At 35.8% G+C, this 23,572-nt stretch overlaps 1 protein-coding gene across 3 annotated transcripts in view; it reads right to left on the reverse strand.

The window, feature by feature from the left end:
* Positions 1–23,247, reverse strand: part of LOC129767236 (uncharacterized) — a 222,847-nt gene extending 199,600 nt beyond the window's left edge. Inside the window, exon 1 of one of the 3 annotated variants that reach the window (XM_055767917.1) lies at positions 22,241–23,247. The gene's annotated coding sequence lies outside the window, so the exon portion shown is untranslated. The remainder of the gene's footprint in view (positions 1–22,240) is intronic. The other 2 variants (XM_055767916.1, XM_055767919.1) reach the window with 2 other exon arrangements.
* Positions 23,248–23,572: the final 325 nt, after the last annotated feature.

Below are 23,572 nucleotides of genomic sequence, written 5' to 3' on the forward strand. Positions count from 1 at the left end.
AGCAAGCCAGAGGAGATGACTTCGTGGTGTTTTGGAATGTCCGCGACGGGGGTTAAAAATTGATTTTCTCAGCTCGTAATTCAACTGACCAAGTAACAACGTTTATAGTCTTGTTTTATAGCTTTATTGCACATAATGTACTTTATTAATAGCGCTGAACGTGTGATCGCGTCAAAATGAGGCGGGCGGAGGCGACACAGAAGTTATTTTTCAATGGCTTACATCAAACTAAATTTATAAATTTACTTATGACCCATCTCAGCGTGACATGACAACGGTTTGACGGTTCGCATTTTCATGATTAATTACATGATTTCCAAAAAGAGAACGATTTTATAGTGAACTAGCTGACCCGGCATATTTCGTTCCGCCCAAAATTTATTTTTCGTTATCAATCTCGTTCTACTTACTAACCGCAGGTTCATGGATCCAATCGCAGAACTGTCCATTGATTGATGTTCTAATCGACCCTTTTAATATTACCTTTCACTATAAAATTCCTAGTACTTCTACCGAAACTCATCAGTATAAAATCAAATTATTTTCGTTCAAGATTTTTCAACCACTTGCAAATGATATGTTTCTCCGTTACATGGAATAAATGTTTGATACGGAAAATATGATAGAATAAAGACAGCTCTAAATCATACAATTCCTTCCTCGATTTTTGCTCTTATCAACACATTCGGCGATACATTTTTATTTATATAGATAGAAGAAGATGCGTGCGGAGTGCGTTTTATCACATTAAAATCCATTTCCACTTTCGAATAAAGATCAATTTCGCTAGCGCAAACATCGAATGGGCTAGCAACGCTTGTCGAATCGAATGGAATCGAATTTTCCCATTTTCCCATTTTCCTGCAGAGTTTTCCGAAAATTTTCAATTGCCTTGTTTTGTTGAAATATATGTATTATTTTTGTTGCACCTCCTGTCCATTCCAGAGGAGAGAGAAGTGTCATACTATCATAGAAACATTTATCGTACCCAAAAACCCTCACATCCCAAATCCCATTTGCTTGATTAGTTCTCGAGTTCTGCAGAAGTTTATGCTTCGTTTGTATGGCAGACCAACCCCACCCCCCCTTAGAGAGAGGGGGAAGGAGTATCCAACCACCATAGAAACATTTATTGTACCCTAAACCCTCCAATTTGGTTTCGTTTCCTTGAATAATTCTCGAGTAATGCAGCAATTTGTGCTACATTTGTATGGAAGCCCCCCTTAGGGAAGGGGGAGGGGTCTCGAAGTATTATAAGAACCTTCCCCGACCCCAAAAAAACCCTGCATACCAATTCTCATGCCGATCGGTACCGTTATTTCCGAGTCCATAAGAATCAGAAAGACAGACAGAAATCCATTTATATAAATATAGATAGAATTAAAGAAACATGTTAATATATTCTAGTAAACATATAGTTGAGAGTTTGGCTCCTTTAAACCTACATAACTGAGCCTGTTAAAATGAACGGATTAATAAAAAAAATGCTATCATTTGTATTAAAGAGTTTTATTATTAAATAAACAAAAAATGTAAATGTAAAGTAAATGAAACACATGGGGGGGGGGGGTGTTGGCTTGTCTGCCATACAAATGAAACACAAATTTCTGCATAACTCGAGAATGTATCAAGTAAATGAAACCAAATTTGGCATGTGGAGGTTTTAGGGGGCAAAAAATGTTTCTATGGTGGTTAGACACTCCACCCCCCCACTCTAAGGGTACTCCACCCCCCCACTCTAAGGGTAGGTACTCGAGAACTAATCAAAACAAAAACAAATAAAAAAAAAATTTGGGTGGGACGAAGTTTGCCGGGTCAGCTAGTATAAATATATATAAAAGGTGTATTTGCATATGAAGTAAAATTTTGATTACACGCGAGTGTATCATGAGCAAATTTATAACACATGCGAATTGGGGCTCTTTTGGAAGTGCAATGTTTTTCATTATACATTACGACGACAGATGAAAATTTAATATCTTGTGAGTAATCGAGTAGAGTTTGATTGATATTACTTGATGAGAAGTGTGCGAAAACAATGGTCGAGTAGTTGATGATGGGTTACACGTACGAAAAAAAATAATTTTTTTTCATATACTTCCGTTAACTTAGAAAAATCATAACTTAAAAACGAAAAATAACACCTCTCTGGTAAGGACCGTATCGTTATTTATGGGTACGCCTTAGAGTCTCCGTCTGAAAAAGACTATAGCTTGTTTTGACAGCTGTTTATTTTTCTCCTGTTGTTGACACAGTTAGCGTTCAGTTAGCATTGTTAAAAGATCGTTTTTTCCTAAAAGTGCAATCATGAGAGGGCTAACAGAAGAAAAACGAAAATCCATTGTGACCAGATACTGCTCCGAAACAGGAATATCAATGAGAAAATTGGCGAAGGCGGAAGGAGTAAGCGTCCATGCGGTCCAAAACGCTATCAAGCGATTTGGTATGTATAATACATTGAAGGATCTACCCGGTCGCGGCAGAAAACCTGGGCCATCCAAGCCAAACTTGGATAAAAAGATTTGCAGGCAATTTGAAAGAAAAAAGGAATTATCGATACGGGATTGCGCAAAAAAGTATGGAACATCAATCGGTATGGTTCAACGTGCCAAAGAACGTAACTCACTGAAGGCATATAGAAAGCAAAAATGTCCCAAACGCAGCCAAATTCAGGCAAGTTCCGTGAAAACCCGTGCCCGTAAGCTTTACGATGGGATTTTAAGCAAACGCGAACTGTGCATCGTCATGGATGATGAAACCTACGTCAAACTGGACTACAAAACTCTTCCTGGGGCACAGTTTTACACTGTAAAGCAAGGAACAGATGTCCCGAACGCGGAGAAGTCAATTTTTTGCGAAAAATTCGGTAAGAAAGTGCTGGTTTGGCAAGCTGTTTGTCAATGTGGCATGAAATCATCTCCTTTCTTCACTCTCGGGAATATGAATGGTGAAATTTACCGGAAAGAATGTCTCCAAAAGCGTGTGTTACCGCTCATCCGAAAGCACACTGGTCCGACACTATTTTGGCCTGATTTGGCATCATGCCACTATGCACGTTTGACCTTGGATTGGTATCGCGAGAATAATGTCGATTTTGTGGAAAAGGAGATGAATCCTCCAAATTGTCCGCAAATAAGACCTATTGAAAAATTTTGGGCTTTGATGAAGGGACGACTGCGGAAGAAGGACAAGGCAGCCGATGACCTTGAGCAGTTCAAAAAGGATTGGATAAATGTGAGCAAACAAGTCGATGAGACGGTTGTCCAGAACCTAATGAGGGACATCAAGAAGCAGGTGCGATCATTGGCGCGAAAATCAGAATCTTGATTATTTTTTACTGTTACTCCTTTCTTTCATTCATAAGATACAATATTTTGATATCAGAACTGAAAAATAAATGCAATATTTGAAATAAAGCTGTGTTTTGAGCGTACCCATAATTAACGATACGGTCCTTATTCAGATATATTATGTGAAAAAATCTCAGCTTTCAGAAAAAAATATAAAAAAATATGGAGCTCTTCGTCCCGAAACGATGTAAGCTATAAAAAACAAATATAATCAATGATTACGAAAACAAAATCCATTTTTATTCAGAAAGTAATATTTTTTCAAACAAGACTAGCTCATTGGCTTTAATTTGATTTGTCAATCATCTGAATCGGTCCAGTAGATAAAAAGTTATGATTTTTTGTAGTGGAAAAAATGGGAAAAAAATATTTTTTGAACCATCGGTTAACTTTGAAAAATCATAACTCAAAAACGAAGATCAACGCCTCCCTGGTTTCGAGATATGTTATGTGAAAAATACTCGGCTTTCCAGAAAAAATATAAAAAAATATAGCACCTTTGGTCCCGAGACCATGAAAACTATAAAAAACAAATACAATCAATAATAACGAAATCAAAATTAAAATATTCTGCAGCTCTGATATTTTTTCTTTTCAAAAAATATCAGCTAATTGTCTTTGATTTTATATATCGATCATTTAAATCGACTCAGTAGTTCAAAAGTTATGAATTTTTGAAAAAAGTCATTTTTTGATAATAGTGCAAAAATTTGATTTTTCGGACCACCCTAAAATTGAAATGGTCACCCTAACAGAAAAATTAAAAAAATACGGGTCTAATGGTTTGCAACAAAAAACAAATTTCCACTTCCCACGAAAATCTGAAAACCGCTATATCGGTTTGACATGGAATGGCTGTATATGTAGCAATTTCCTCCGATTATTTTTAAACTTGTGCATAACATGGCTGCTACCCAAAATCACAATTTTCAATATCATATGACCTTTTTTTATTAACTTAAATTAAAATTGAACTTTTTTTCAAAAAATCATAGTTGAAAATCCAGATGACTGATTAAAATAGGATGCATTGAAAAATTGTTGTACAATCGTTGAACTATTTAGGAAAAATAATATTTTGAATACACTATTAAAAAATTTTAATCGAAAATTGATTTCAATATATAAAACTTTAGTATCTAAACGTATGGGTCGTTCGATACATTTTAATATACTTTTATAAGAAAACTCTTTCAATTCAACAAATTTTGACATATAGTGGTTCGGTGTCGCACTCTTAAAAATGAAGATATGATTTTTTTTTAAATTTGAGCAATTTCCATACTTTTTACAATTCCATGTTAAAAAAAATATCATATCTCCATTTTTAAAAGACCGACAACGAACCATTTCGTTATTCTCTTGGATGACTTGTACATTTCAGTCCCTGCTTATTCATTCATCTTATGAGCATTCCAAGCCGGAATAACCTAGTGAAAAGGCAATTTTTAATCGACTGTTTTTGATTTGCATGATGCATTGTACACACATTTAGCACACAAACGGAGTTCTTTTTCCACTAATCGAAAGATTTTTTGATGAAGGATTATGTCTTTCGGATACATATTGGGGGTAAATATCGCAAAATAATAAATATCAAGCACGTCAAGTGCGTTCGGTATCGCACTCTTAAAAAAAGATATGATCTTTTTAAAATTTAAGCAATTTCAATACTTTTTTACAATTCCATATTTGAAAAAAAATATCATATCTCCGACAACGCACCATTACATATCAATTTTTTTTGAATTGAAGGAGTTTTCTAAAAGAAATATTTGAAAAAAATATCGAAGGAGAGGTCTTTGAAGATACATTCTTACCATCGAATTCAATTTCTGAGTAATATTTTCTAAAGGGGTACCGTTCTGAATCATATTTCGGACACCTTGTTCTAATATCTTGAAATGCTTAATGCACTGATAATATAACTATAAAAATAATATCACAATTGCTTCTTTAGAGTAATCCTTTGGTTTCACAATCACTTCATTTGAGAATTACAATTGAATTATTACATAGTAGAAAAAAAATCCAACAGCACTACTCAATATCGTTTGTGTTTGACGTTTGCTTAGCGTGAGCACATGGAATTTACCCCTTCATCAATATTTAAATTTCTCTCGTGTTTCATCAGTTCTCATCGTCGTTATCAGGTTACTGTGATTGCTTGGTAAGTGTTTCGCAGTTGACAATAAAATGTAATCAAGTGTAATGTAATTTTAGTTAAAAAAATTACAAAATAAACTGTCCGAAATTTAAATTCAATCTGTCCGAAATTAGATTGTTTTATAATTAGTGTCCGAAGTTTCATTCTTATTCGCTTGATTTGAATAGAAACATAAAAAAAATCATCGAATAAAATTATTCGATGATTTTTTATGTTTTTAATCAAATAGGTACCGAAGTAGAAAGCTTGAAGGCATATTGAACTAATATATTAAAAATATCAACCGAATAATATCATAGCGTCCGAAATATGATTCAGATCGGTATTTGAAATATTATTTTTCCTAAATGATTCAATAATTTTGCAACAACTTCGCTGTACATAATATTTCAACTAGACATCTTTTCGAAAAAATTTCAATGTTTCTGCATACGATCTTATGAAAAATCAGTGGTAATGAGACACGGGAGAAATTTAAATGTTTATGAACGGGCAAATTCTACGTGCTCACGCTAAGGGAACGTCAAACACAAACGATAATGAGTAGTGTTGTCAGATTTTTGCCGATTGTGTTATAATTCAAATGTAGTTCTCATATGAAATGATAGTGAAACCAAAGAATTACTCTAAAGAAGCAATTGTGATATTAATTTTATAGTTATGTCATCAGTGCATTAAGCATTTCAAGATATTAGAACAAAGTGTCCGAAATATGATTCAGAACGGTAGCTATAAAACGACGCTTCCGTTTTTTTTTCTAAAAAATCAGCATGATTTTTTCAGATAACCCAATATTTCCAGAAAGTAAATGGCAGACATCAATTTGGCATTTAAAATTTAAAAAATCATACAGATTTTGCAGTTTTCATTCGTTTAATTGAAAATCACAGACAGTTATTAATAGAGTTTAATATTATTTCGTGTTCATCTGCTGTATTTCTGAAGATTAAAGAAAACTCTTAGACAAACTTGACATCAACGAGCCCTCTAATCTCTAGAGTTCAAACGGCTCACAATCAAGTGTAGCGGTCGTTTACCTCATCAATTTCCTGAAAGCATTAAGCTGTTTCAGGAAATGAACTCGATAAACAAATATTAAACCGACCCCAGCGCGTTCAAAATAACAGCGTTTTGTGAATGGCATTTGTGCGGAAGATCCTGTGCAAGTCCATCATAAATGTAGACAAAACATCGAATGTTTACATTCATAGTTTATCTCGTCTCATCAAATTCCAGGGGAGTACAGATTCAGTGTCTCTTTGAGTGCGAAATCTAGAAGCTTTGCCCCGAACACTAGCTGCAAGAACAACACATGCCACATGGTTTCACCTGGTTCGCTATTTGTGGACATTTTCATGCACGAATATGTTTTGTTTGGGAAAGGTCCAAATGGAGGAACCTCTTAGGCCGCAGTGTCAAGTATGGGTGAGTTGTTTTCGTAGAGTTTGTTATTTTTCCTCTGATAATCATGATGATCATCGCGATGATTATGAGGACCATTGTGATGGAGGAGGAAATATTAATAGAAAAGTGCCGCGAGGATATTATAAGATCAGCAGAAAATCTGAATAAATAAATTGAACAAGAATGCCAGCTATGCCACAGAGCGTGTCGCGCGCATTGCTGACTGAACCGTTTGTGTGAATACGCCTCTCGAGTGTTTGTTGATCGGGGCTAGGCTGCAAATAAGTGAATTGAATTTATTGGCTTGTGTGTAGGATGCATGGATTTCAATCCATTTCGTTCCTGCTAATCCCAGTCGTGAGATGCAGTAAGCAGTAAGAAACTGTTGACACGATATAATTATTTCTGCGAATGTCTGTAAAATAATCCTGAAATTACACTATTTCAAAGCTTCTATTCGCGAGATTAATTCCATTAACGATTTTCAAGAGAAGTCGTTACCAACCTATTACGTTGTCAACCAATTTATCAGTATCCGATGAAGAACTGAACACTTCTCATCACTCGCTGTGATATTCCTAGAAAACGACGCTGAAGGGAAACCCGAAAATCGAGTACCGAAAATAATTTCGAAACTGCATCAAACGTAAACGTACAGCCATGAGGAGTACCTAGAAGGGGATATTATCTGGCCTATTGAATGAACTTCCATTTCGAGCATGTCATTCAACGTTGAGTCTCGGAATTATATTTTCTTGGGAACAGAATTGAATGAATCATTTTTGTCTTGAACAATTCTTCATTCTCAGTAGACCTACATAATATCTTACTACGATGGATAATGTTTATATCTTGAAACTTAAATTATGTCAATTCACTACCCACTGGAGAAAGCCGATTCAAGTGAAGATTTGACTTGATGCTGTTTCTTCCCTTGAATAACGATTTTCCGAGTGAAGTAAAATATAGTTTTCTCTGTATTGCGATATAATTTTCTCTTGAATCACTGGTACATTTCAGTCCCTGCTTATTCATTCATCTTTCGAGCATTCCAAGCCGGAATAACCTAGTGAAAAGGCAATTTTTAATCGACTGGTTTTGATTTGCATGATGCATTGCACACACATTTAGCTCACAAACACACAAAGTTCTTTTTCCACTAGTGTAAACATTTTTTGATGAAGGGTTACGTCTTTCGGTTACATATGGGGGGTACAAATCGCAAAATAATAAATATCGATCACGTCAAGAAAATTATCGGAGGCGACCTGGCGTAGTGGTAACATCCATACCTCTCACGCAGAGATCACGAGTTCAATTCCCACTCCCGACATTCTTCCAAAAATGGGAGTAAGAGTGAGGAACCAGCCGAAATATGTTGAAAGTCACTATAATAGAGAAAACTAACAATCTATTGCAACATAAATGTAAAATATTCAATAGGTAATCTGTTAAATATGGTTGGAATTGAAAGCTTCCATAAATTTATGCACCATGTCAAAAAATGGCTCTAACTGTCAATGTAATTCTCAATGCACTATTGTTTTTTTTTTTTTTTTACATCTAGCAAAGGATGTCAACTCAAAACAAAACAAGTTTTACTCTTTAGTATAGGTACGGAGAGCTTTGAACATATCGACTATCGTGCCTGGAAAGTATAATTTGCGGTCAGCATTGATCTCCTGGCACAATTCAAAGAAGATTGCAGAATCGCATCAAATGATTGTCAAAACTTAGAGAAAACTGTACAGTTATCGACGGAAAATACTGTGAAAGAGGTAGAGTTTTTCATTTCAATGCTAAAATCTGTTTGTATTCTTTTTTTCTTTCAAAAAATCCATACTTGTGCATCTGCAAGATGACAGGAAAACTCTGAATATCTAGAAAAAGCTCAAATTATGAAAAATCTTTTGTATTGAATAAATCATTACGACGATGCCGCGGAAGGGAACGGTAACTTGCTTCTTCGGAACCGTTCCATGTTCAGCGATTAGATTAGCTTAGTTTAGTTTCAATCGTCAAGCGATGACGGGAGATATGAAGCTTGTCTTTGAGAATAATTTTGGCTACGCTTCTGTATTCTGGATTTTTTTCTTCATCACACACTCTGTGAAATGGAATTAAAGTTTCTTGTACAAAACAACGATAAGATTCAAAATATTGGTTTAAAATGAGTATACTTTTCAGTGTTATGGAGTATTTCCAAATGAAATCGACAAATGACAAAACATGAGTATTTTTGATTCGAATGAAAGTGTGTATTCCGTTTGGGTTAGAGGAAATATGAGTTTTCCACAGCAATTGGGAATTTTTTGACTCAAGCGTAACTTTTGAAAAGGGCGTATCGATTCGAGAAAGAGAAATCTTCGATAATTTATATCTCAAAAACTATGAAATAGTTTTGTACCGAAATAGTGTCTTAGAAAGAGTTATAGAGTATTGATGGTTGAATATGAAAAAAATGTACACTGAGAAAAAAAATTAGTACTCTTTTTTTTATTTACAAAATACAAATTTTTAAATTTTTTTTTTTATTTTTTCATACAAAATAGAAGTCATGTAGAAAATTTAAAAAATGGGCCCAAGATGGTAAAACTATTTTTGACAAACTTTGTGGAACATCTAATTTTTAGGAATTTTCGAAACTTCGAATTTTTGTATGTTAACAATCATTTTTAGCCACAAATTATGAATCCTGATGTGATTTAAAACAAAAAAGGTTATTATGAATCTCCTTCTAAATGTAACCATTCTCGAAATATTTAAAAGAATATTTCTAATTTATTGCCTTTTTTATAGTAAATAGTCCCTTTTAATATGTTTGTCGTGTTATACCGTCATGTTCATGAAATTTTATGAATTTTCTTATAATTTCAGACATTTTTTTTTTGATTGATTGAAGCTTGTATTAAGATAAAAAAGATTTTTTAGTTTCGCTACGTTTTGTATTAACCCACATGTCTTCGAATGTTTCGTAACGTAACTCCTAAACATATGTCTTTACCATAACGAGGTATTTGGAAAAGTTGTTGGAAATTATAAGCGAATTCATAAAATCTCATGAACGATGGTATAACACGACATTCTTATTTAATGGGCCTATTTACTATTAAAAAGACAATAAATTACAAATATTTTTTTAAATATCTCGAGAATGGCTACATTTAGAAGGAGATTGATAATAACATTTTTTGTTTTAAATAACACCAGGATTCATAATTTGTGATTGAAAATGACTGCTAACATACAAAAATTCCTAAAAATTCGATGTTCCACAAAGTTCGTCAAAAATAGTTTTACCATCTTGGGCCCATTTTTTAAATTTTCGATATGACTTCCATTTTATATGCAAAAATTGAAAAAAAATATTAAAAAATACATATTTTTTGATATCGCAAATTAAAATTTTAAAATACAAGTTCTGCATTTTTAGGACGATTTCATTTGGAATTGCTGTATGGTAATTATCCCGAGCAAAAAAAACGAATAATTCGAATTTCTTATTTTTACCTTATTGGATAGCTTATGATATCAGAATGTTGATGGCCACTATGACTGTTCGTGGAAGCGAACGTGTGAGACACACTGAATTAGCGTGATTTATTCGCGACAAATTGTTAAATCTCCGTAGGAATAAAACTGAGCGCGAGGTTGCGTGAATTTTCACCGCTTCACGCCTTACTTGCACCGCCATGTTTGTTTGATTGTCTATATGCCCTGTATAACCTGGAAAACTCTTATACCAATCGACGATTAGATCTGTTATTACCAAGGAGTACGAAAATATTAATCCATTAATTCATATATCCAATTAGTACAATGCAAAACTTCATTTTGCACTTAATTAATTAATAATTTTATGCCTCACATCATTAACCATATTAACACTAGAACAGAAGATTCTGTGGAATCTAAAATAAAAGAGAAATGATTTTTTTCCCCCTGTTGGATGTGGACCACTGCGTCCATTATTCTGAACTATTGTGGTATATCCCATTTTTTTTGTACTCCGCTTCAAGCTTACCTACTGCTTATTGATGAAGAAGTAGACTGAAAGCTATAGCGAGATAGGTGCCAATCAGGAATACTCTGTTTGATAAATTTTATAATCCTGATCGGCGACGCAGACCAAATTTCCTTGGGCTCCAGAATAGCCTTATCAAAGTATTGAAGTCTGCGTCTAGTTAGAGCTCCACAATTACAGAGCAAATGTTCCGAGGTTTCGCTTTCGGTATTACAAAAACGAGAAATATCATCTTGCACTAAACCTATGTTTTTGAGATGGTATTTACTCGGACAGTGTCCTGTTATAAGACCTGTGATTGTGCCTAAGTCTTTCTTATTAAGACTCAGCAATTGTTGAGTAATTTTAATACTCGGCGTGATAAATTTTTTTGGCTGGTTAAGTTGTACCGCCAACCAGTTGGCTAACACTTCCCGGTCTTCCCAGTTCTTCAGCTCACCTTTCAACACACAGTCAGATATTCCACAGAATGGTTCTGGACCAGTGAAAGGTGAGCTTGAGCCGTTCCTGGCAAGTTCATCTGCTCGCTCGTTTCCCTCTATTCCACAATGGCCAGCAATCCAGTACAGTTGTACCGAACTTATCCGATTTAGTTGCCGTAAGAGGAGAATGCATTCCCAGACAATTTTTGAGGAGCATTTAAAAGCATTTAGAGCTTTAAGTGCCGCTTGACTGTCTGAGAATATGCAGATGTTAGCATGTCTATATTTTCTTTTAAGGCAGACATTTGAGCATTCTATTATCGCAGCTATTTCTGCTTGAAAAACTGTTGGCCAGTTTCCCATAGCTACAGAGATTTTTGTTCTGGGACCATACACTCCAGCACCTGTTCTGATTCCCATTTTTGACCCATCAGTGTAGAACATGATTGAACCATTACGAACACTGGGACCGCCTTCATCCCATATTGAACGAGAAGGTTCGATTACACTGTATGGAATGTCGTAGTTAGTCCTAGGTTCCATCCAATCACTGTTCATCTCTGAGGATGGTCCTACGGGTAAGAGATTCAGGATTCTCAAGTGACCAATTTTGTCTCCGTCTAGTATTTTTTTTCCATTGTTTAAGCTTTAGAGCGCTTTTCTTAGCCTCTAGATGAACATGTTGGTTCAGAGGTAGCAAGTGAAGGATAGCCTCCAGTGCCTTCGAGGGTGTGCTTCGCATTGCTCCAGTAATTACAATGCATGCTAGTCGTTGGAGTTTGTTTAGCTTTTTTGTAGCTACAGTCTCCTTGGTCTTTGGCCACCAGACTAATGAGGCATAGGTTATTCTAGGCCGCACAATGGCAGTGTAGACCCACATTACCATTTTTGGTTTAAGACCCCATGTTCTTCCTATCATTTTAGAACATGCCCATAGGGCTGTATTGGCCTTACTGATTATTGCATTATTGCAGAGAAATGATAGAATTATTCGAAAGTTTTTCATCGATTTTTTTACGTCGTTATCGGATCTCAACTTGTTGCCCTCATATATCACCGATTTTGCTAGAAAACTGAATTTTTTATTAAAATTTTTATTATTCAAATGGAAGGTTGGTGTGGATTTACTTGCACTTCACATGAACAACTTTTGAAAAAATCGTTTTGTTTCTATTTCCGTTCAAGTCGGGTGATTTTTTCGTCAAGAATGGTTTTTCTGATATTCATTTGTACATGCGTATTGCGGAAATTGGAATTGGAAAAAAAAGTCGTAAGTAACATTAACAAGCCAAAGTTACTCTAGGAATGTTGGTTCCATAGTATAATAGTATGTACTCAGCCGGGAAATTGTGTATCAGAGTAGGAAAGTTGTGTTTCTCCAAGTGAAGTACAGAGAGGAACCACATTACCAATACCTTTTAAGATATATACTATGGATACATATCCAATTTCAATCACGAACCTCATTCAGAAGTTCATCACATTTTTCTATGTTATACGAATCATTATTTTCTTTTAGTCTTGCAGTAGACATTTAGTATGCAATTTTACAAATTTTTGTAGAAAGTTCATTTAAAGACCTGTAAAATTGCTGTAAAAAGATCGGAAATCGGTCAAGTGGCATTGAAGTGTAAAAGCTTTCCAAGAATAGTATAATAGTACAGTTCAGTGTTTTCCATAGAGTGTTCAAGAAGAAATCGGTCAATTGGACGAATCATTAAATCGATAGAAATGAAGCACAAAATTGTGAAAATTAATAGCAAGTAATAGAATCAGATAATAATCATTGATTATCGGTAGCCAGAATTTAACTAAAAGAGACGCTCGTTGTGAAAATTCATTTCCTCTCTGGCTGATAAGACTCGTTAATTTAGGATTAAGAAGATATCATTTCAACATCGGAAAACTCAGCGAGTAGCGTGCATGTATCTTATGGCTTACCTTCCCTACTGACACATTTCCTAAATCCCCGAAATATGTATGGGAAATCGTAGAGTTCTCTTCATCTCTCTTGAGTGAATGTCTTTCCTTCCCTGTCCTTAGCAGTTGCAATTCTTAACCCTTTCTCTACGGCAGTGTACTCCCTCGGAGAGCTACCACTGAACGGAGCATTGCGCCGAAAAGTATGCATATCGCGCTGGTGTGATCGATGTCCAGTATCACTCTGATGTCGTCTCTAGACGACGCTCGTAGCGAAAGAGCTAATAGATTGAGGCAAGCTTTCAATTTAACAGTTCTGAATTCGTACCGCTTACGATATTTTGCAATTGTCTCGATGTAATGTTTTGTGAACAGCTGCTGCAGCTAAAAGGCATTATCATTGTATTGTTTATTTATCGTTAGTTCTACAACTATAATTTTTTATATTAGGCTGTCAAAAGAGTCCTGCGGTATTTCCGCGAGGTGTCGTTGTAAGCGCGTAGTTCTAGTTGTATTCATTGTATCGAGTCATACTATAGCTTGTTGGAAAGGTATTTTTGCGCGCTATAATATAGTCCTTGACAGTGTTTTGTTTGGTTAAGTCGTTCGTGAGTTATAGTGTCGCAAATATGGAGCAAAATAAAGAGAAAATCCGACATATTTTACAGTACTACTATGACAAAGGCAAAAATGCATCTCAAGCTGCCAATAAAATTTGTGCAGTTTATGAACCCGATACAGATGGGAGGTTCTTTTGCATCCGCCGTATAGTCCGGACCTTGAACCAAGTGACTACCACCTGTTTTTGTCCATGGCAAACGAGCTAGGTAGTCAGAAGTTAGCCACAAAAGAGGCCTGTGAAAATTGGCTATCCGAGTTTTTTGCCAATAAGGAAGCGAGCTTCTATAACAGGGGTATTATGAAGTTGGCATCTCATTGGGAACAAGTCATCGAACAAAACGGCGCATATTTGACTTAAAACAGATGATTGTAACTAATTTTATGAACAAATGAAAATTAAAAAAAAAATACCGCAGGACTTTTTTGACAGCCTAATATTATTATGTTATAACCAATTTTGTACAATTGGGCTCTTGAGTTTGTAAGTCGGTTTATTGATCTACACTCGAAAAAAAAATTAGAGGAACAGAGTGAGAAGTCGAAAATTTTGAGTGTCTTTTGGCATGCTGTAACTTCGTGAAAAATCAACGCATATCGATGGGATGCACATCATTTTGAAGCTATAACTTTCAGGTATTAGAATATTTCACGTAGCCATTTTTTATCTTGGTGTGTGTAGGTGAAGTCGGCAACAATATCGGGAAGAAATGAAAAGTGGATTTTTCTTTGTTTTTTTCAAGAATATTCTGGACTAACACAATTTTTTGCTAACCAACTCAACAGCAAATTCAATTAACCTTACCAGCTTTTATTTGGTTCCAAGAACGTTCCTATAGGACCTTCCCAAACAGAGATAATTCAGCTTGAATGAAAAATTACTCTTACGCCTTTGATAAAGAATAATTCAATAAACAAATATCGCATCGTAAATCGGAAAGCAGTTCTGAAAACTCCAAAAATTTTTGCATAGAGATGATGTGCTACTTTGACGAAAAGAAAATTATTTAAATTTTTTGCATCGATTTCAAAAAAGTGCCAAAAACAGGATTTTTATAGTGCTTTACAAAATCTACTGTAGTTCTGCAAATATCGCAGTAAGTTCCAATGTTTGCAGGTAAATTTTTAGCCTAGTGTATTCCCTAAACATCCGTGAACGTTTCATATAAATAATTTTTTTTTCGTCAAAGTAACAAATAATTCTTGTGCAAAATTTATTGGAGTTTTTAAAACTTTCTTTCGATTTGCGGTGCGATGGTTGTTTATTGAATTATTCATCATCAAAGTCGAGAGGTAATTTTTCATTTAAACTGCAATATCTCTGTGTAGAAAGGTCCTACAGAAACGTTCTTAGAACCAAATAAAAGCTGGTTGATAAGGTTCATTGGATTTGCTATTGAGTTGGTTAGCAAAAAATTGTGTTTGTTCAGAATATTCTTGAAAATACAAAGAAAAAACTATTTTTCATTTCTATCCGATATTGTTGCCGACTACACCTACACACACCAAGATAAAAATATATACGTAGAATATTCTAATACCTGAAAGTTATAGCTTCAAAATGCTGCACATCCCATCGATATGCGTTGATTTTTCACGACGTTACAGTGTGCCAAAAATCACTCAAAATTTCCGACTTGGCACTCTGTTCCTCTATTTTTTTGTCGAGTGTATTTATATTGGGTTACAAATAAAATACATTTTTTTGTAAATAGAATGAACGCATAAATAGTGGATGTACAAGATTCTAAAGCTTTAACTCTTAAGTTTTTGATATTTTACGAACAAATTTTTATCTTGATGTAGGGGGCAAATATGTCGGGTAGAAATAAAAATTCTTCTGCATTTTGCAAAAAATTGTGAACTAACACAAATTTTTGCCAACTAATACAATAGCAAATCCCAATAGACTTGATCGCAGCGCAAATCGAAAGGCAGTTTTAGGATAATTTGTTACATTGACGAAAAAATATACAGTGACTCAAACCCGTAATCGTACTCCACCATGCAGATCTCTTTTCCCTTCTTTTAAAAATTAAAAATAAGCTTTCGGAACTTTCTATTTAGATAAAATCATAGTGTCGTATGAGAGTTAAAAGGTTTGCTATCTGTTTTCAGAGTAATGGTTTTTATTTCTCTAAAAATGACGAATGTATGTGTTAATGTATGAAAATTGACTCAAAAAAAAATTGAATCGTACGCTGGTTGAAATCTCTACTCGATTTCGAAGGCTTTGGCCAATTTCCGAATTCCATCATTATTATGATATCCCTCGTTCATTGCAACTATCTTTAGCTGCTTTTGGCCTTATCTACGAGTTTTTTGGTGTATTCGCAAGGAATATTTATCAATTTTGTCATTAATATGTTTTAAACATCGTTATTTTTAGAAACGGCGAACAAAATTCTTCATGCTTCGATGCTGTTGAAAATCCCAGTTATTTCTGCTCTAAGTTCCTCCGAATTTTGGGGATTATTAACATTATTAACAACGGTCCTTCATGTACCCCCAGAGGAAGTAATCGACGACGATAAATGTTGAGATTCTTACCATAAGAGGACAGAGTTTCATTAAGGCTTCGGATGCTCGAGTAATACGATTTCACTAAAAATACACGTTCTTGTAAATTGTACATTCTTACACTAAAAACCATCCGATCAGACTGAACGAGTAACTGAATATTATCGTCCCGAAGTGGGGAATGCAGTGTTACCATTGCACAATGGTCCAGGAGATGCATTTAAATGGAAATCAGCATTTAGAGCTCGACAGTTACTCTCTAGACAAAAACAGTCTTCAAAAAAGTTGTTACACATAATAGAGCGCTCATTTATATGTTATCAAAAATAGGGTGACCATAATTGTCGATGAAATAAAAAATCGAACTTTCTTATCTTTATACAGGTCGGACTCGATTATCCGCAGTATTGATTTTTTTTTCACTCCGGATAATCGAATTCTACGGATAATCGAGTCAAAACAATCTTTTTTCTTTATTTGTTTATTTGCATGTATTTTTCGTTTTTTGAAAAAAAAAAAAAAAGAGGAATATGATTTTTGATTCATCCTCTTAAAGTCAGAAAACACCTTTCTCACATGAAAAAAATTAATTTATCCAGATTCTCTCAGGAGGTGATAGACGATCATATTTGATGAAAAAAATACTCCTACGCATACGTTCGAATTTCAACAATGACAGAGTTACAGAACTTTTTTTTTGTTTCGGACTCGGTTGCTTCAAACTGGCTCTACATTAAAAAGTACGCTACGGAAGACGATTATGATGCTTTCATTTGAAACATGAGAAAATTTAGTACAGGATATGGTAGTGGAACAACTAAATTAGTGAATTTTAATAACATTTTGGAAGTGAAACACTTAAAAGTTAATAATTTTTAATGTGTAATTATTAATTTTATCCTAAAAATTTATATTAAACTAGATTGTTTCTATCAATTAAAATAAAGTTCTTTAACCGCTCCACAATTTGTTCTTTGACGCACAACTTCTATCTTTCTCAATTTGGCTGCAATATCGATATAAACAATTCCTGGTGAAAATTCAAGCAAAATCTTCAAAAATCGCGGTTTTTACACCACTGTACATGTAATAGCCACTTAAACTTCACCTTAACGTTGAAAGGTTTCATTTCTTCATGAAATAAGCCATATTTGAAATTAAAAAAAAAAAATTTCTAAACTGAATATAATCGAGTCCAAAATTGTATATAACCGAATCACATATAATCGAGTCTGTATTAGTCAAATCATTTCATTTGATACCAATATTGAGGGGATTGCAAAAAATACATAGTCGACTATTTTGTGGCGGCGACCTTTTCGAATTTATGTTGTTCATAGTGTAGTGTATTCTCCAAATCAAGCCATTCAGCAATTTTTTACGGCGGCCAAATTGAATTTTTCAAGCTCATGGAATACGCAGTTTTATAATGACAGTAGAATTAAATGTATGTTCCAAATTTTAGATCAATCATTCAACAGGAACGGGGTCAATTAATGTGGGACAACCCAAAAAACATTCAAACATACATACAAACAGGTCAAGCTGAATGAAACCATTCAAAAAGTAATTAGTTGTTTGGGGACTGCGGCCATCTTGAAATTGAATTTATCATTTTTTGCTATATTCTACTAGTCGAGAACTTTCTTTTGATACATTTTTGGGCATTTTTCATGAATAACTTTGTTCTACTAGTCATGCCTTTTCATTTGATACCCATATTGATGGGGTTCTGAGGAAATAGGTAATACGCCATTTTGTAGTGGCCGCCATCTTAGATGTGCATTTTTCATAAATAACTGTATTCTACTAGTCAAGCCCTTTCATTAGATACCCATATGGATGGGGTTCTGAGAAAATATGTAATTCGCCATTTTGTAGCGGCCGCCATGTTGGATTTCTATTTTTCATAAATAACTGCAGTCTACTAATCAAGCCCTTCCTTTTGATACCCATATTAGCTATTCAATATAGAATTATTATACAAATTATTCCAAATTTCCGAAAATCAAAAATAAAATACTCCGGATAATCGAGTCTCAAATTCCGGATAATTGAATACCGGATAATCGAATCTCCGGATAATCCAGTTCGACCTGTATATAGAGGTAAACATAGTTCGACAATATTGTAGTCCCAGTTATTTAAAACATCCTTGTAGAACAAAGTTTTTTCCTATCTCTTGCGTTAGGGTCACCATGAAAAAAACTGTTTTTTTGCTCTAACTTTCATATTTCAATTTCTACATACAAACTGTCTTCGACAGACTTTTAGAGCTTACTAATACAAATATTTTGTGATGCAGAACTTGTCAATATCACAACTTCACTCATAGTTATTGATATTTTTCACAAAAAATACGCTCTCTGCAATTGTTTGTCATTCTTTCTGGGGCAAACATAACCAAAGTTTATTGGCGGCATTTGAAAGAACATAGTTCACTCTACATTATGTGTGATTTCAAAACTATGTTATTATTCGTGTTTGAGTAAATTAAAATCGAAATCATGATTTTTCGGGTAAGAAACCCTCAATAACTTTGAGTAGGATTGAGATAGTGTTCTGCATCGAAAAATGTTGGGGTTGATCAGTTCTAAAAGTCGTGCGAAGACAGTTTTGATGTAGAATTTGAAATATAAAAGTAATGATTTTTTATGCTGTGATAAATGTTGTCAACTTGAACAAGAGAAAGCTTTTACACATCTCCCATATTGACTCAGAATTAAAATACAAAACTTGATTCGGAAATAACGAAAATTATACTGTAGTCGATTTTTTTCAAATGTCGTTCATTAAGGAACTTCGTCCTAAAGCCTAATTCATTGTGTCATCCCTCATTCTTCACTCCAATTTCGAACTTGAGCTTGAACTAGTTGCTCTCCGTAATTGACCTAAATCAACGAATCAATTGACCTAAATCAACAAAGAACACACTAAATGACGCTTGAGGGTAGCAAACTTTTCTCATTGTGCAAGTGTAGGTGATTCAAACTTTAAATAGCCAATAACGACGAAGGAAGGAATGTTAGTATGATATTCGCGGCCAGATAGCGTGGTTCCCTTGCGATTATCTTGGGAGGGACAGTTGTAAATTAGGGAGAGATAAGCATCAGGATTCACTGAGGTAAGTGATGTAATTTGTAAACACGAACTATCCGAAACCATCTGAACACTGAATCATTCTTCTTTCCACTTTCAAGAATAGAAAGATGTCATAGAATATAAAGATGCCAGATCGTGAGAATACGGTGCTATGTAAGCATACGAGCCTGTTGTGAAAAACGGGAAAAAACTCAACGTTCTGTTCAGCAATATTCCTAGACGAGTTTGCGTAATTTTAAATTAGTACTCAGTAAAAAAGTGTTATACAATACGTAATTCTTAGCAGCAAATTCGAGAAAACGTCTGTTCCTGCACAAATCGGAGGAACTTCTTTGACGAAATAATCCGGCAAGAAGAGGAATCGAATCCGTAACTCCCAAAACGATTTCCCGCTTTTTTCAGTCTCGGTTCTTCACGAATTACCGATTATTGAAATTGAGCTTCATTTCAACCATAAACTTATATTACCTCACTGATAAAAATAATAATGAATTTTTGTTCATAAACTCCAGAACAATCGTCATTTTTCTTTATTATTTATCGAAGTTCATCAGTTTTGGACCAAACATGTAATAACAAAAATGATTGAGATATTGCTACAAATGATCCAAATAACATTCGTGTTTGGTATTTGGATTTGTAGAATTGAATCTAAATACTGACAAAATGAGCAAATGCCCTGATAAAGGGTGTGTCACATCAAATCGCATCGCGGAAAAAAACGCTGTAGCAATTTAATTTTTAGGAATTATATCTTCAGCTTTCGTTTATAATCAGATAAGAGTGTATAGATCATGTTGGCCATGCTTCACTGTCAATTTTTCGTAAATTTGGAAAAATGTCGTCGAACGAAAAAGAGCGTCGTGAATTAATCCTGTGCACTCATTTCGAGAATCCGGAGTTGTCACATCGGGACATCGGTAAGATGCTGGGAATCGTCCAATCCACGGTCAGCAGAGTACTAAAACGATACTTCGAGAACCTAACCATCGACCGGAAGGTGAAGAACGGCAAAAATGGATGCTCCGTCAGTGAAAAAGATCCCAAGCGCGTAGTTAAGCAGTTTAGACGTGATCCGAGAAGTTCGGTCCGGGATGTCGCCAATAAGCTGAATTTGAATTTGGAGGGCCTGCGTACATACAAGGTTCAGAAGGCTTCTAACCGCGACGAAAGGCAAAACATGGTGGGGAAGACGCGAGCCCGGAAGCTGTACACCGAAATGCTGACGAAGCCGCATTGCCTGGTAATGGACGACGAAACCTACGTCAAAGCGGACTTTCGTAAGCTGCCGGGCCTGTTGTTCTTCTCCGCAGAGGACAAATTCAGCGTTCCGGAGGAGATTCGCAAGCAGAAACTATCCAAGTTTGCCAAAAAGTACATGGTGTGGCAAGCGATCTGCTCTTGCGGAAAGCGGAGCGCCCCCTTCGTGATGACCGGCACGGTAAACGGGCAGGTTTACCTTAAGGAGTGCATACAGAAGCGCTTACTACCACTATTGAAGCAGCACGAGGGCCCGACCATCTTCTGGCCGGATCTCGCTTCGTGCCACTATTCAAAGGACGTGTTGGAGTGGTACGAAGCCAACGGGGTCACCTTCGTGCCAAAGGAAATGAACCCACCCAACGCGCCGGAGCTTCGCCCAATAGAGAAATATTGGGCGATTATGAAGCAGGCCCTCCGGAAGAACCCAAAAGTTGTCAAATCGGAGGCGGACTTCAAGAGAAAATGGATTTCTGTTCAAAAAAAACTACAACCTGACGTTGTACAGAACCTTATGGACGGGGTAAAGAGGAAGGTGCGAGCATACGGGCTTGGGCTCGAAGTATGAATAAAAAGAAAATGCCAAAAGTTGTTTAATAGTTTTTATTTTACTGTCTAAAATTTTCAAAAGGATCGGTCTACTGGGCGAATTTCTACAGCGTTTTTTCCGTGATGCAATTTGATGTGACACACCCTTTAGTTATTCACTGATTATTGAAAACAATTTTCTTCACTTCTTTCACGTTATTGTCATTATCGGCGTCTAGAACGCATGACCAACTGCAGATCCAACGTTTATATATCTCATAAGCTTTTGCCTCACATATACCAATTTTCGTCTTCGTTTGTACACAAGCATTGAAATTTTCTTTTGTAACAACTCTCAACAAATAATAGAAACAATCGTCCCAGCATAAAAAAATTGATCAACAGCACACGAAATTTCATAACTCATACGAGTCAAAAAACGCAAAATTGGCAAAACAACAAAAGGGCTTACAATATGACTAACTGACGACAATATGTGCATTTTATTATTGCTTATGGGTGCAATCAGTTCACAATGCGATTTTATATTCAAATATGGGCCAGCATACAACAGAAAAATAACCCCCTCCTGTAACCCTCACTGAACGATAGAGCTGATTCATAATGATCTCGATAAAAATAATCGGTTGAATACTCATTCAGATAGTTATTTTACTACAATTAAGCAAATGAAACATATTATCATCTGTTGGAAAAGATAAACTCATATTGGAAAGGGATTTCAGAACAACAACCATATTTTGAAGATTCTATTTCAAAAGTTTGTCTAGTGTATTGTTGAAGTACAACCAAAGACCTATACCCACAAATCCTACACCTTGCTAAAAGCAACAACGAAAATAAACTCTTTTATTGACAGGATATTTTGTTCAACATTGTGTATACTCTACATAGAAGCAAATACCTTCATTCAGCATGTAAACAAGAAGTGCACATTTTTCGACAATATGTGGTTATTTTTGGCCCGATTCCAAGATCTCACATTCTTCACATCACTTATTTGTCACTAATGCTCTTTGTCGTATTCTTCACTCTGATAATAAACCATGATCACACAAACGGTTCGTAACCGACACCCTCCGTCAGTTGAACGCCGTTTTTCCGCCAAGTGCTGCAGATGGAGCACAACACATCAAATAACAGACGAAAAAAAAACGCGAACCACACGCGATCTATATCCTCCCGGTTTTAATTTCTTCGCGCTCTCTCGTCACCCGCGGAATGGATGAGGGCTAAATTAATCTTCAATCATTAACGCGAAAATCTCCACACGAAACACCACGGCCCCAAGCGAGGGAAAAGAACGATCGCAAAAATCCAGACTTTCACCACATATAGTTTTTCGTTCGCAGCATTCGCTTGCCTCATCGAAGGAAAATTCGGTCTTGATAAGAACGCCCTCTCGGGAACACTGAAGCCAACACTTAGGATCAGCAGTTGGGACCATTAAGTCGTCCTCACCGTCTACACACATCGAACAGGACCGTCCCAGCGGTACTTGAGAACTGCAGAACTTGCACCAAGGAATCTCGTAAAGTTCAGAACTCGGTGAAAAAAGGGTCGCGCGCCAACCACAAATTCAGATGACACGACGAGACGACGATACGGAGAGCGAGAGCGAGATTGTACCTCACGAACGGCCGAAGGAAAACTGTGCGATTACTGGCAGGCAGTACGCTAAAAAGAATCAACAGTCGTCAAGTCTCTCGGAGGTCTCAGTGCGAAAATCGGCGTTTATTTTTTTACTTTTTTTTGTTGTTGTTGTTGCCGTCGTGCTACTGCTTATGTATACACAATCACAAATCCCGCATCGGCGTGTATACAACGTGAGGGGCCACGCTGCTGTTGCCGAGCTGTGTTGTGTGTATTACGACGACGGAACACGACGCGCGCTCTACCTACTGGCTGCCACTACTGATGACGGCATGATGCCGCCTTGCTCTGGACAGTAGTGCGCGCTGCTCTCCCCGAAACGAAACTCAAGCGGAGCCCTTTCCTGCTGGTGCTGCAAGGAGAAGACGATTGCGGCGAGGATGACGACGACGATGATGACGGGACTAGTGAGACTCCACTTGTGAGACGGCTGAAAAGAGGATGTTCTTCAAATGGGGGAATGTTTTCTACCCCAAGTAAAAGCAGTCTATTTAGAGCTGCGAATAACGTTTCTATTTATTTACATTTAGAACTATTAAGTATCACATATTCACGAAATGTGCTTTAATTACGAATAACGCGA

This window comes from Toxorhynchites rutilus, chromosome 2 (genome assembly GCF_029784135.1).
Source record: "Toxorhynchites rutilus septentrionalis strain SRP chromosome 2, ASM2978413v1, whole genome shotgun sequence".
Lineage (NCBI taxonomy): Eukaryota > Metazoa > Arthropoda > Insecta > Diptera > Culicidae > Toxorhynchites > Toxorhynchites rutilus.